This window comes from Neoarius graeffei, chromosome 1 (genome assembly GCF_027579695.1).
Source record: "Neoarius graeffei isolate fNeoGra1 chromosome 1, fNeoGra1.pri, whole genome shotgun sequence".
Lineage (NCBI taxonomy): Eukaryota > Metazoa > Chordata > Actinopteri > Siluriformes > Ariidae > Neoarius > Neoarius graeffei.
The window spans coordinates 94,203,396-94,219,104 of NC_083569.1; the positions used below are offsets into that span (position 1 = coordinate 94,203,396).

The following is a 15,709-nucleotide window of genomic DNA, read 5'->3' on the forward strand; positions in this document are numbered from 1 at the left end:
AGGAAGTGTTATTAGTCCATTGTTATTTAATATAATGATTAATGACAAATTAATCATTATATTAAATTAATTAATCATAATTTTTTTTCTAATGTTCAGCCAGGGATAGGGAGATCTCTATTTGCTGATGATAGTAGCTTGTGGAAAAGGGGAAAAAATGTGAAGTACACCCTGAAGAAGGTTCAGGAAGCTTTAATCTTAGTAGAAGACTGGGGTAAGAGATGGGGTTTTAGATTCTCTATTGAAAAGACTAAAGTAATGTTTTTTACTAGAAAGAAGGTACCTGAAAATATGCAACTACAGCTGTATGGTAGACCATTGGAAAGGGTTAAGAGTTTCAAATTTCTTGGTGTTATTTTTGATGTAAGACTTACCTGGAGAGATCATATTTCAAAAATAATAGACAAAAGTAAAAGAGTCATGAACTTAATGAGATGTCTTGCTGGAACAGAATGGGGAGCAGATGTAGCATCCTTGAAGCAGATTTATGTTTATTTAATTAGGTCAAGAATTGACTATGGGTGTATAGTGTATGGGTCTGCAGCCAAATCCGTTTTAGCTGGATTAGATGTAGTTCAAGCTAAGGCGTTGAGAATATGCACTGGAGCTGTACGATCTTCTCCAGTGTGTTCGCTACAAGTGGAAACAGGTTAAATGCCACTCGGTTTAAGAAGGCAGCTTCAAGCTAATTATTGGGTCAATTTGATGGGTCAGAGATGTGATCACCCTGTAAAATGTGTAATTGAACCATAATGGGAGAGGGAGGTGGCAAGACTCTCAAGTTTTGGGTGGTCTGGAAAAATCGTAGCACAGGAATTGAACATTCTTAATAAGAGCTTTTGTTCAGCAGTAATGTGGCCTTTAATTCCTGTATGGCAATTGGAGGTTCCAGAGACTGACTTGAAGTTGCTTGAAATTAAGATGGAAAATCCTGAGATAGACTTGGCATTTGAATTTCAGTGTCATGTAAGAGAAAGATATAAGAACCATATATTAATTTTTACTGATGGGTCAAAAGATCAAGAAACAGGAGCTACAGGGTCAGCCTTTTTTGTTCAGAGTTTTAATTTTCAAGCTTTTAAAAGAACCTCAGATTTTTTAAGTGTATTTACTGTGGCGATCTATGCAATCCTAATGGCAATACAGTGGCTTGAACAGATACAGAGTCAGAAAGTACTGATATGTAGTGACTCTGTGTCAGCTATTAGGTGCATTGGAAAAGGTTCGTCAAAAAGCAGACAGGATCTCATTTATGAGATTTTACTGATAATTAGTGAGGTGAAAAGAGGGATAGAGGTGTCGTTTATATGGGTCCCAGCTCATGTAGGTGTCACATCTAATGAAAAAGTGGATAAATTAGCCAAGAAAGCTTGTCAAAAAGAGTCCATAGATGTAAATATAAAGTTATCAAAATCAGAGGGCAAAAGTATTGTGTGGCAAGAAGCAATTTTAAAATGGCAACAGAGTTGGCAACAAGAAACAAAGGGAAGGCATCTATTCTCAATTTCTAGTAGAGTAACTGACTCAGTTGGTTGTAAAAGAGGGAGTAATCGTAAGGAGGAAGTTATTTTTACAAGGTTGAGAATTGGGCATACATTTTTAAATAGCACTTTGTTTTTATTGGGAAAACATCAGAATGGTCTGTGTTATTGTCAGGAACCTGAGACTGTTCATCATGTCATACTCTTTTGCAAAAATTATGACAGTCAAAGACAGGAACTGCTCACACAGTGGACTTGGTTTGGAAGAGGTGACGTTGAAAAACATTTTAGAAATAGGATCAAGTGGAAAGGGAAGACGATTTTTATTAAAGTTTTTATTGGATACTGGTTTATATAGTAGGATATAGTGTAATTGGGCCTTAATTAGGCATCAATCCTGTAGATGGAAGCAATGCAACTATTTGGATGCCGGCTGCCATAAAACTCCAAAGAAGAAGTAGTAGTACAGACCAAACTGACGGAGATCGGAGCGCCTGTTATGGGTGAGAAAAACGAGCTCATCTACAAATAAATAAATAAATAAATAAACAAACAAACAAACAAACAACCCCCGAGTGAGTGCGCCGGTTAGCTAGCTCAGCTAACGGCAGGCAGCGCTGTATGTTAGCGTTAGCATTAGAAAAACAAAACCGGCTATAGCTTGGTGTGATTTCATAACTTGCCTTGTTGCAGAATGTTTTGTCTCTCTCTGTATTTTATTGCGTGCGCCTGTGTAAGGCCGTGTTTTATTCCTAATGGCGCTGAGCCTGGTGTAAATGATTGAGGCGGTCCGCCATGTTTGTGTGGAAAAGCGCTAACGGTGAGCTCCAGCACAGTTTACTCAGTCCCTCAAGGCTTAAACCTCCCTTTTTCACTCACTTCCGTTTCTAATATATTCATTTCCGCTGGAGTTTTCTTCTTTTTAAGCTTTGAGTGTGTAAATGCTGAAAGTGTGCTGTGCTCTGTTCTGTCTTTAGGCCCGAGAGAAGAGTTAATAGACAGACTGAAATCCTACATGATGCAGGTAACATTTCACAAAGCCCACTTCCCACCATTTGGACTGTGCAAAAGTCTTGGGCACTTTTTTTTTTTAGTGCAAACTTTGTTATATTACATTAATGGCATTTAGCAGACATAGGCGGTTTTAAACGGGGGCCAGGGGGGGGCCAGTGCCCCTGTAAAATTGCTCCTGGCCCCTGTTGTGGCCCCTGTGCTGAACAGATAATAAGCTTTATTAATTTTGACATGCGCTGGCTCAAAGATCGGAACTGACATGACGGAGTGTTCTACACGGACTCCTTAAAACGCTACACGCACACTGTTACCTGCAGCAGAAAGACCCGCAGCAGCGCGAATTGTAAACTTCGGACGTGAGAGATAACAGCTGCAGCCCTGCAAGGACTAGGCTACTGCAAAGAGGCGAAGGTAAGGAAAATTATTCAATTTTGTAACATCAGTGTTTGCACATATCCGTGTTTTACTGTTGTTGTTCACTACAATAATAAATCCGTTTTATTGCGCTTTCTTAAAAGTGCGTTGCACAGCAATAAGTAGCCTAACTTAATATTTTTGGGAAATGGGTAAAATAACCGACAGTGTTTAACCTTCTTGTAAAACTTGAATGGCCTTGTGATATGTAGAGGCTACATTCCTCTCCGTTTACTTTTTAGTATAGGCCTACTGTAGGCTATCATCATGGAAAGGAGCAAGAAGGACATTATGTCCTTTTTTGCCCCTGTTGGCAAAAAGCAACATAGAGAGAGTAAGGAAGATGAAGATTATGAAAGAGGAGAGAGAGCCAGAGGTGGAGAGAGAGCCAGAGGTGGAAAGTGAGGAATCTGAAAGGCAATCTGAGAGTGAGGATGAAGACATTCAGGATCAGATTGAGGGACAGAATGAGGGACAACCCAACGAGTTATTGGGACAACCAGATTCACCATGCATATCAGGTACAGCACCATCAGGTTTGTGATGTTGAACAAATGCATGTGTGTGAGCAGTGTTGGCCTACAATTGATATAGCCTACCCTGAAAGTGTGAAGTCTGAATAATAATTAATAAATATAAAATAAAAATAGATATAATAATAAATTAATAAATGAATAATGATAAATGTTGTTCTCAGTAGCACTCTCATATTTACTGTATTCATCTTTCTCCAGATATCAGCAAGTGCTTGGACGACACTCCAGTGCAGCCACATCTGAAGAAAAGATTCATTGTATGCAAAAATAGAAATCTTATTTTACAAAAAAAAAAGAGAAACATGGTTTTAAGATTTATTGAACACAATTTATTTTACGTTTAGGCTATTGAGACAGAATGTTTATCTCATTGTATTTATGCTAAATGTATTTTGTTTTGGTTTTAAATAAACTAAACAAAACATTTTGAACGCTTAAATATTGCCATGTTTTGTCCATTTGTGCCCCCTTGAAAAAACACTGGCCCCACCTCGGCCCCCCCTAGTAATTTTGGTCTAGAACCGCCACTGTTAGCAGATGCTCTCATCCACATCCACATAGCAGCCTGGGGTTCGGGTCAAGTCAAGTTTATTTGTATAGCGCTTTTAACAATAAACACTGTCGCAAAGCAGCTTTACAGAATCTGAACGACTTAAAACATGAGCTAATTTTATCCCTAATCTATCCGCAATGAGCAGCCGGTGGCAAGGAAAAACTCCCTCAGACGACATGAGGAAGAAAGCTCGAGAGTAGGGCTGCGTACCCAGGCCCGGCGCCAGGAACAGTTTACTAATGGCCCTTTTCCACTACCCTTTGTCAGCTCACTTCAGCCCGACACGGCTCGCGTTTCGACTACCACAGAACAGCACGACTCGGCTCGCTTCAGCCCTGCTTAGCCCCTAAAACTCGCACGGTTTTGGAGTAGGGATGAAGCGAGCCAAACCGAGCCGAGTGGGGCTAGGGGGCGTGAGCAGACACTCCCCTGTGCACTGATTGGTGAGGAGGAGTGTCCTCACATGCCCACACACGCCCCGCGAGCACGCTGGGATCTGTAAACACCGCAAACCCGGAAGAAGGAGAATTACGAGAATTTCTGAAGCCTTATGCGCCTCACCTCATCTATACGCTCTTGCCAGTATCTGTTGGCGTTGTCGGTGACAACAAGCCACAGCACCAAGACCAGCAACACTAACGACTCCATGTTTATTGTTTACTATTCAGGTTGTGAGACTACCGCTTAAAAGCTCACTGATGTCACTGTTTGCGCTGCTTAATGACATCACGTGACGTCCACCCACTTTCACTAACTCCACACAATGTGTCCACCCACTTCCAGCCAGCACGGTTCAGCGCAGTTGTAGTCGAAATGCAACTCCAACAGCCCTGCTCAGCTCGACTCAGCCCAACTCGGCACGGCTCAGCCGCGTTTGTAGTGGAAAAGCGGCATTAGGGGGCAATTAGAAATCGCAAGGGGGCAAATATTTTTCATATGGTGTGTAGTAGTGATGGCGGTCTGACAACGTGTTTCAAACAATTAACTGCGCCAACCACAAAACCACCACGGCCCCAAAGGTTAATCCGGGAAAATCATGTGACATATTACCAGGGCAGTTGCGCTTTATCAACCCCCGTGCCCACCTGTTAATCCTCCCCTCCAATTTTCTCACAGACACGCGTTACAACCGGAAAGATGCCAAACATAAAACAACACACACAAACCTACAGGCAAGTCCTTTACATTTAAAATACATACAAATAGCTCCGCGGCATGAAAACAAAACGTCAATGCAAGTCTAAGGTACTTGGCTCGGCGGCCAAAATCATAATTTTAAAAAATCAACAGACCCCGCGGCTGCACCAGTAATAGCCTTCCTGACTCGCACCGAGTCAACGCGAATCCGCGATCCCAGTTTAGGCGTGTAGGGGACTAAACACTCTGAAGTGATGAATTTTCACCCCCGCTGCATGGGGGGTGACGTGTTTTGACACAGTCCATTTTCTTATATCCATTTTGATGCCATCTAACACACGGTCAGCAGCAAACTACGAGCTAACCGCCAACACTCTCAAAACCCTTTGCCTGCGTGTACAGCGTCAGCAATGAAAGAGTAACAATGTGCAACGTAAGAATCATAACCAGTCAGATTTGTTCTACCGTGCCAGTTTTAGTAGTGATTTATGTGAAATGTATTTTTGTGCAATGCGCAACCACTTAATATTTCGTATTTAAAAATGCAAATTATTAATATGTCTATAATACATTATATTTTCAGAAGAAAACAATTAAGTGATCTGAGTCTCTGTTGAGGGGGCGGGGCTGTAGCCACGAGGGGGCAACGCCCCCTTTCGCCCCCCCACGGCGCCAGGCCTGTGCGTACCTAAATGTAACATCAGGTACCGGTACAGAGGTTTAGGTACAGGTGCGGACCTGTACCTGAACAATTTGACAAATTCTTCTGAACTTCTTTAATAATGACAGAATCATTAATAAACTGTTGACAACTTGTCAGTATCTTTATTCAAAGAAAACCGAACATAACTAGGTTTCAAGATTCAAGATTTGTATTTGTCATGTACACAATAACAGACACAGCGGTTTATTATTGGGTAATGAAATTCTTATTTTTCAACTGCCCGACCAAACTACGCTTACCAAAATAAAAAGATATATATATATAAAATATTAAGTGCATATGGAATGCAAAATATAAAGGTAGAGTGAAAAAATGATAACATTTAAAAAAAAAAAAGGGAGAGGCAAACAATGTGCAAACATAGAGGTAGGTATTAGGGCTGTAACGATACACCCAACTCACGATTCGATTCGTATCGCGATTTTTGACCCACGATTCGATACACCCACGAATTTTTTTAAATGTTTTTTTAAAGTAGTAAATTTGACTTATTAACATTTACTTACTTACATTAACTATTTAATAACAAATAATTCAGACCACTGCAGAGAATGAGTAATATGTATGCAAAAATGTATATCCAAAGATTGTTTTATTTCTCAAAATAATACTGTTGAGCCGGAAGCTCTGTTTTTTTCGGTTCTGAAAGTTATTTTTCCAAATCGTGTAAATCCGTTAAGATTTTTTTTTTTTGGGGGGGGGGGGGGTGGCTCTCTCACTCTCACAGGGCCAATGATTTTCTGTGATCGCGGAAAACAGATGGAAATTACGGAATTTTTATGGTGAAACATTGCTCGCGTGTCAAAATGTAACTGCCGCAGAAGGCTTCCGCCCAAGCAGACATGCCTTCAGTGTTGCCAGATACTGCTAACGTTTTCCACCCCAAAATATGTTCAAAACCAGCCAAAAAGCACCTAAACCCGCCCAATCTGGCAACACTGCATGCCTTTCCGGTCAAGTGATTGTGATTGGTTTGTGGCACACCTCGCCAGCCAATGAGCTGCTTGTTTACAGATTCGCTCCCCGTGTCGCAATCAGAATGGCGACCGCTTAAAAGAAATGAATGCTCTGCCAGTGGCGAGTGTGGACGTTGCGTGACTCGCAGAAGATTGTCGCAGGTCGGCGAAAAAACGACTTACTAATAGATATAAAAAAATAAAAGTAATTTAAGTAAGTTTAAAATGTAATTTAAATAAAAAGTAAAGTATTCATAAATTGAAGTTTGGAAGCACCTCTGTTTTTGGGCTGAGGAGAAGTTTGAAAGGGTGTACCGTGATTCTGCCTCCTTGTATCGCGACACGGACCGTGGCTCTGCGTATTTCGATTTCGATACGCATATTGTTACAGCCCTAGTAGATATACTGTGCAATATCTTTAAAAAAAAAAAAGGGAGAGGCAAACAAACAATGTGCAAGAATAGAGGTAGATGTACTGTGCAATGCCTTGTGCAAAATTGCTAATATAATCCGTGGCACAAAGCCTGATGGAATATAGAGGTAGATGGTGATTATAATCCGTGGTTCAAAAGCTTGATGGCCTGGGGGTAAAAACTGTTTCAGTCTAGTAGTCCTTGCTTTCACACTCCTGTAGCGTCTGCCAGATGGTAGGAGTGTGAATAGTCTGTGTTGTGGGAGTGTTTGGTCCCTGATGATGCTCTGTGCCCTTTTTGTGTCCCGGGTGTTGGTCCTACCTCACTTCAGTCTCGCACTATAGTTAACTTGGGACAAAAAGTCATAAGTTGTCTCACAGCGAGAAGTGACTACACTAGAGTACTATAGGCCGCGGACTGCGCGTAGTCTTTAACTTGCGCGGCAAAATTACACAAAGCAGCAAAGACTGCCAATGCCAGCAAAGGAAAAATGGCTGACCTGATTGAGTCTTTTTGACCATTCAGAACGCTGGATCAGCCAAGCTCTCGCAATGTCTCGTGAGACTGTGGCGAGAGGATCTCAAATCAAAGATGGCTGATTTCAAATTTCAGCGCGGCATTTTACGTCTTTTCCAGTGCTAAATTTTTGTCTTTGTCGTAGGATTTACACATCTTCAGTCACAAAATAAGCAGATACTTGGTGTAAATTTATATTGGTACAGTACCAGTACTTCATGATCCGGTATTTTGGACCTGTACTGAATCGATTTTCATGGTACAGTACCGGTACACAGTACCGGTCTGCAGCCCTACTCGAGAGGAACCAGACTCAAAAGGGAACCCATCCTCATTTGGGCAACAACAGACATGACTATAACATTAACAGTCCTAACATAAAGTCAGCTTCGTTGATGCTATAAACCCCCCACTGACAGAAACCCAAGCGCAAAACCATTCACGACAACCGCAGTCCTAAAGTCAGCAAGTCAGCGGCAGTCCCCAGCCACAAAAGCACCACTGCTGCCCCTTTTCCACCAAAGGAGTTCCAGGGCTGGTTCGGGGCCAGTACTTAGTTTGGAACCGGGTTTTCTGTTTCCACTGACAAAGAACTGGCTCTGGGGCCAGAAAAACCGGTTCCAGGGTAGCACCAGCTCTTTGCTGGGCCAGAGGAAAGAACCGCTTATGTCAGCGGGGGGGCGGAGTTGTTAAGACCAACAATAGCAAGACCGCGAAAGATTGCCATTTTTAAGCGGAGAGAAGCAGCAGCTGTACAAACGCGAAGTCATCAGTTGTTGTTGCTGCTGCTGCTACTTCTCCGTGTTGTTGTTGCTTCGATGTTCGCGCCAAGGTTTATGCAAATGCAGCGACGTAACTGACGTATACAGCGACATAATGACGTGGCTCCCCTTAGGACCCCGAGCTATGGAAAAGCAAACTGGTTCTCAGCTGACTCGCAAGTTGAACGAGTTGTGAACCAGCACCAACACTGGCCCCGAACCAGCCCTGGAACTGATTTGGTGGAAAAGGGGTATGCAAGCGTCCAGAGCGTCCTCCAGGTGCGACCCCCAACTGTCCACATGGGGCCATCCTCCTCAGGAGCAATGCGATGAGACTCCAACCAGACACAGGGCACCAGGATGGATCAGGCAGGTCCGAGGAGCAGAAGAGGTCAGCATCTTGATCCCAGGACTGACATGTAACTCAGAGGGACAGATTTGGGGGGAGAGAAAACACAGTTAGTTGGGTATGCCCAATGTCACCTGAATAAGTAGGAACAGTATACATATTGCACTGTGTACAAGCAGGGACTCTGGCAACTATGACTTCATAACTAAAAGGGGAGAGCCAGAAGGTAACACAGGCATGAGGGAGCCCTGGGACATAAAGCAGCAGCCACTACACCGTCAACAAACTCGAGTGAGCAAGCGAGTCAGGGACTGACAGCATCCATACATCCCAGTTTACCAAAACTCTCTGTCTGAGGACCCTCCAGATCTACACCTTTACCTCATAAACACCATTAACAAAAGGCTTGACTCAACAGATATGTTCAGCATCCTGCTGGTCCAGGGACTCGAACCAGCAACCTTTTGATCCCAAAGCTGCTTCTCTATCCATTCAGCTATGGCTTACGGATATAGACTTTTATTTTCTGATATCTACATTATCGAGTCAGTTCAAAGACATGTGGTGAGGTTAACATGAGGCAGCCATGAGCTGAAGCGCCCTTGAGCGAGGCACCTAACTGCTCCCCGGGCGCTGTAGCATGGCCGCCCACTGCTCCGAGTGTGCACGCGCTCATTGCTCACTGTTAAATGCAGAGGATAAATTTCACTGTGCTTGAGTGTGCATGTGACACAGGTGGCTTTTCAAAAACATTTTAGATTTCTAAACCTTAGTGCATTAGTTTTCCAGCACAGAAATAAATGTTCGAGGAAAATGTTTGCATCGAAAGAACGTACTCAAGGCTGCTGCTTTGAGTATGTTATAAAACTTTTATAAAACTGCACAAATTGTACCTGAGAGACGCTGAAAGGCCCGAAGGGGGATGATGTCATGGCGACATCCGTCTGTCCCGGGAAGGGTGCTCACCTTCTGAAATCATCTCCTCTCACAATTTGTGGAGGAATGTCACGAAACTTGGCAGGATTCTTTGTTAGATGTCAGTAATACACACATTATAATTTTGTTAAATTGGGTCACATTTGACCAGAGTTACAGCGCTTGATTGACGATGTCATGAGGGTGTGTTTTTCTTCTGAAATCAACTCCTCTCACAATTTGTGGAGGAATTTCACCCAATTTGGTAAAAGAGTTTGTTATTACAGTTATACACGTATTGAAATTTCGTTTAATTTGGGCAAATTTTTTACCAGAGTTATGCCCTTGATTATTAACAAACTTGTACTTTGGCAATTTCATCAAGGTGTGCTTGCTTTCTGAAATCAACTTCCCTCACAATTTTTATTGTCTCCTGCTGGCTGAAAGGCCCGAAGGGGGATGATGTCGTGGCGATGTCTGATATCCATCCGCCCCAGGAACGGTACTCACCTTCTGAAATCAACTCCTCTCGCAGTTTTTGGAGGAATTTCATGAAACTTGTCAGATTTCTTTGTTATGTCGGTAATACACATATTGCAATTTCATTCAATTCAGTCACGTTTTACCAGAGTTATGGCTGAGTTGCCAGCGGGGGATATTGTGCCCTCAGAGCACACTTTTTTTCAGTTTTTTTTTTTTTTTTTTTTAAAGCAAAGGGTCATCACACCCAACACCTGACTGTTTCATTTATTACTGTTTGCTGCTCTTTATAGTTTTTTTTTTTCTTTACATCTTAAGCATTCAGTTTCATTATTTTTGAACTCCTCTTTGCTCTACAGAAATTCTTTGCACGTGCCTAAGACTTGCATATGAAGTTTATCCTCTGAAATTAGTCCCTCACACACCTCACATTTCGAGGTTTAAACACAATCTTTTATTATTCAAGATTAAACTTGAAGTCTATACAGAAACTATACAACTAAAGGCAAGGCAAGTTTATTTATATAGCACATTTCATACACAGTGGCAGTTCAATGTGCTTTACAGAGGTAAAGGCAAAACAGTAAACAATAGAAAATAAAATTACATAAAATAAAGGGGGAAGAAGAGAGAAATAAGAATTAAACAATAGTAGAAATAAAATAATAAAATGAAGTAAAAGTTCAGTAAAAAACAGCAGAATAAAACAGAATAAAAGTTAAGTAAAGTTTAAAACATGCAGAGACTGTAAAAGTTAAGTAAAGTAAAGTTTAAAACGTAAAGATGATGATATTTATCAGTTAGCAGAAAGCATCTTTTGATGTCCTCTGGGAGTTGGTTCCATAGCTGCACTGCATAGTAGCTAAAAGCTGCTTCACCACACTTTGTTTTAACAACAGGTTTTACCAGTAAATTTTTCTGTTGCGATCTGGTAGATCTGATTGGGTTAGGCCGCTGCAACATATCAGACAGGTAATTGGGCCCTGTACCATTTAGAGATTTGTACACCGGCAGCAATGCTTTAAAGTCAATTTAAAGTTCTTTCAGTTTTTCATAAATGCATTCAGGTCACTTTATAACGTTTCTTGCGCCTATCTGGTGGACAAGTATGAAATGCAGAGGCGCTCTTTTCTAGATGGATGAACATTCAGTTGTCGAAGCGATGTACAGGGTGTCCGAAAAGTCAGGAACCAAGATGAAGAAGCAAGAGCTCTTCCTTTTCATCCAGTTTATTTTAATGCCACCTGTATGGGGGGAAAATAAGTGCAAATAAATAAGTACGACAACTTGTAGTTTAGGTCCTGTTGGTTTTGGACACCCTGTATGTTCTCGGGAAGGTTTTAAATCCGTAGTCTTTTGATGTTCCCTTTCTGTCTGCACTCTCGGACTGAGTGTAGAGGAACCGTTTTCTTATTTTCTGACGAAATTGTTTCTTGTGAAATATATTTTGGGTCTTCTTGTTACTAAGCTACTTGTACCACAGACAGTGGCTTGAGTTATTGTTCACAGCGACAGTCTAAAGCGTGATGCTGACAGAACGGTGTAAAAGCCATGTGCGTCTTGTTTTCATCAATGACGAGCTGTAGATTGTGATTTGTTTCCTCAGACCGGTGTGATGTTGACTAAACCCAGCTTGCCCGGCGGAGATGACAAGGCCATGACGACGGTAAGGGATCTCTGCAGGCTCTTGTTTCAGATCATTGTAAGGTAGCTAACAGTTGAAAAGCAAACACTGTTTTGCTTAGCACGATGTTGGAGTGATGGGACACTTGGGGGATTTAAAGTTATGGTGTCCAACAAGAGTACCTTTTGTCTCATGCAAATTCTCTCACTGTGTCAGATGCCAGGTCTGCCTCCCATGCCGTCTATGCCTCTGCCACCAGGCATGGGCGTGCTGCAGGCCATGGGCATAATGGGAGGACCACCTCCACCTGGCATCCGCATGAGCATGGAGCCACCGGGCATCTCCTCTGGCATGGCACAGGACGACCCGCAGAAGATCGCTCAGAGGGCCGGTCAGGTATGATAAGGCTGTGCTTAAATAGATTTGAAAGAATCTGCGGAGGGGCTAAGACTGTTGGGTTTTTTTTTTTTAAACCTCTGTCTGTTTGAAACACCCTTTTTCTCAGCAACCACAAATCATACCAGGAATGGACAACTTATTAATTGGTGGGCAGAGTGTTTGAAAAATATCCTGTACATAAAACATTCCAACAATGCATGAAAAGTATCAGTATTTTGGTTTAACCAAAGCAAACCTCAAAATGTAGCTAAAAGTATGTTTTAGTCTTTCAGGGCTGTGAAAAATCCGCAGAATTCCGCGAATTTGTCCGCCAAAAATATAATTTTAGTAAATCATCTAATTTTGCAATAAAAAATGGGGGGGGGGGGGGGGGGGGGGTTTCTTTTGCAACAATGACAGACCAGTTTACGGCATTTGCGCCATGCTTACAAACCATGGCACGAATCTTGTGCTCTTTAAACACGCTTTCAATATCAACGGTTTTGAAAAGGAGAATTTCGCGGTATGTCCGTGTCACGGAGGGACATCGTTCAGAGGGAGGACGGGAAGACCGACGATGTCAAAAACATTTGACAAGGAAAACGGCATCAAAAATCCATGGAATTGGCGATGGCTGGAGTTTAAAGTCAGTAGTGAATGAGCACATACGGAAGATAAAAGAACCGGGGAAAGCTTACCGCATCTTGTGCCATCAGGATGTGAAGTACGGTTCTGGTGGAAGAACGCGTTTGGTTGACCATGTTAAAGGAAAAAAACATGCGGAATTGGTGAAATTGAAGCTGTCGATCTATAGATTACCAGGTAGACCATCTTGTTCACATTTTATATATTCAATTTATAACAATAATAATAAACAGTTCAAATTAAATGGCATGGTTGAGAAAATATTTGCTTTCAGGAGATGCTTCAAATCTATCAATATACACACAATCTGTTCAGCTTCTGGGGCCCCCGGCTCCTGGGGGGCTGCTCCTCCCAGACCCCCTGCTAAAATTGTTTCCTCGGATTTTGTCATTTCTATTTCACAGCCCTGGTCGTTAAACTGCTGCTGCTTGCTACAAGGAACAGTGTTGGACACAAACTGTGTCTCTCTGAAATGCAGTTAGTGGCGTAATGTATCACAATGTCGATGTGATATTGTCTGTTTAAGATGGTTTCCTTCTTATGACCCACAATTTGGGTGCCTGCTGATGGAAGTGAAATGGATTAGTGTGTGTGTGTGTGTGTGGTGTTTCAGGGTGATTCCAGAGTGATGGAGGAGGAGCTGAAGGAGCAGGAGCTTCTCGAGCAACAGAAGAGAGTAAGAACATTATAACCACTGTACTCATGTACACAGGTTTTAGTTTGGTACTCTGAGACTCGGCTAAAAAAAAAAGTGAGTTAATTTGAACGTGTTCAGCGGGTTTCGTTCCCATTTCACCACTAAGCTTCTCCTGTTTGTCTCCAGGCTGCACAGCTGCTGGAGCACGAGAGGCAGCAGGAGCTGGTTAAGCTGCAGCAGGTGGGACCACCAGGCACCCGGGCCCCAGAAGCAGGACCTGCACCCAACCTGCTGCCCCCTATTCCTCCACTCAGAGGTGACTGTCTGTTCCGCCACTCCACAGTTAGAGCGGAGTCAGAATTGCTTTTTAAGCTTCTGACTGCAAAGTTGAATTCTGGGTAAAATGTTTTGTTGCTGTTGGAGTTTGGAGATGTTTCGCTGCTGCACACACCGTGTATCCTGTGTGTAAATGTTTTGCCGAGATGTAAAACGCGGGACGCTTTTTGATTCCAGAGATTGCTGAAGTAAGTGAGCAACAATATCATGTGACCACCGTGGGGCGTCTGACCTACTGTTAACCAAAACAAGTCGGTGTGGGCAAACATGGCGGACTCGACGCTCCCTCCAGCGGAAAAGAAAAGGAAAACCTGACTAGTGAGTGCAGCTGGAAGATTAGATGATGTCATTTTTCTGGACAGATAACTAAATCATTCTAGCTAGCACTTAGCGATCTTAGCCTTAGAGCGCATGGGCTCGACTCCACAGTAGCAAGTATGGAGTTATACACCTAATGTTTTGGTCTTACAGAGAAAGAAACGAGAACACAAAAGCAGGAACAGAGAAAAGAGAGAGTCATCTTTTGTTTCACAGATTTGTTCGCGAATGTCAACCATAAATTATATCCCTGTGACTGAAAACTCTCCGAGGTCGATGCAGAGTCACGATGTTTTCCATACGTCGCCATCTTGGCGTGACTCAGTTCCATAGTTATGCTAATTAGTTAAAGCTCCTCGTGTTCGGCTGTTTCCGTAGCGCCGTACTGTTTATCTCAAGGCAGGATGTTCAGTCCCAGAACAGAGGAAAGCGACCCTCAGGACAGCAAAATGATCGTTTCCTCCACATGTGAGACAGGAAAATGTCACGCCCAATTACATTTTTTTTTTTTAATTTCAGATGACTTTGCAGTCAGCACCTTTAACTGCATTGTTGTACATTACCTAGCCAAGATGGCTGCCAGACATATCCTGTGTTTATTCAAGTCTTCAACTGTGTGTTAGAGAGCACTTATTATGTAAAGTAGTTTATATGTATTGGTCTGATGTAGCTTTCAAACAGGAGCCTCACGTTGCCTTTAAACCGACTGAATAACTGAACGTTATGCGTATCGGTACCAGTACAGGCATAGAAACTCATATTTTTTCACCAGCCAGCTGGACTAGTTACCTTCCACAGTAACCAGCCAAACAGAAAATCAACTAGCCAAAATTTGTTCATGTATGAATTTTACTTCTGTCATAAATAACGCAAAAGAGAGTAGTTACCATTGTTCATGACTAATGTGCATTTATTTCAAGACCCGAGTATTTTGATACTGTTGTTAAATACATAAATGAGAACAACACAGAGCACCATAATATAATATCAACAAATAATAATATATTGGAAAACTTGGCAACTTGGTGTATGAGTATTGAAAATAAATATACTTACTATCATGACTATAGCACCCAAAATATGTCCAACATGCTTTCTGTATTTAACCATTTATGAGAGAGAAAGCATTAGGAGCTTCATATTGACTAGGAATCAACTTGAAAAAAATTAATTATCCCATAAAAATCGTATCGCAGCCGAGGCCTACCCTGCTCCCACATTTGCTTATAAGTCCTTTGTCGTTTCTCCTTCTCGTACGCTTTATCGGTGGCCTTTTTCTCCTCTTCAGACCGAGGTCGCTTTGTCCCCGTCTCTGGCGGTTTCTGTACACCTTTCAGAAAATTCCACATCGCAACGTAGCTTTGGTAGATGTAAACAACAAAAATGCGTGTTTAAATGGGCGATAATGTGGCCACATCTATTGAATTTGATAAAGTCATTACCGCGATATTCAACGAAATGCGTTATATGCATGTGCAGTAGTGAAAAAACCGACAGCCTGACTCATACACGATGTAATTCG

At 42.2% G+C, this 15,709-nt stretch overlaps 1 pseudogene; it reads left to right on the forward strand.

Annotated features, from left to right (window-relative positions):
* The window catches only part of LOC132885507 (splicing factor 3B subunit 2-like), a 92,136-nt pseudogene that overhangs the window by 3,390 nt on the left and 73,037 nt on the right, over window positions 1-15,709 (forward strand).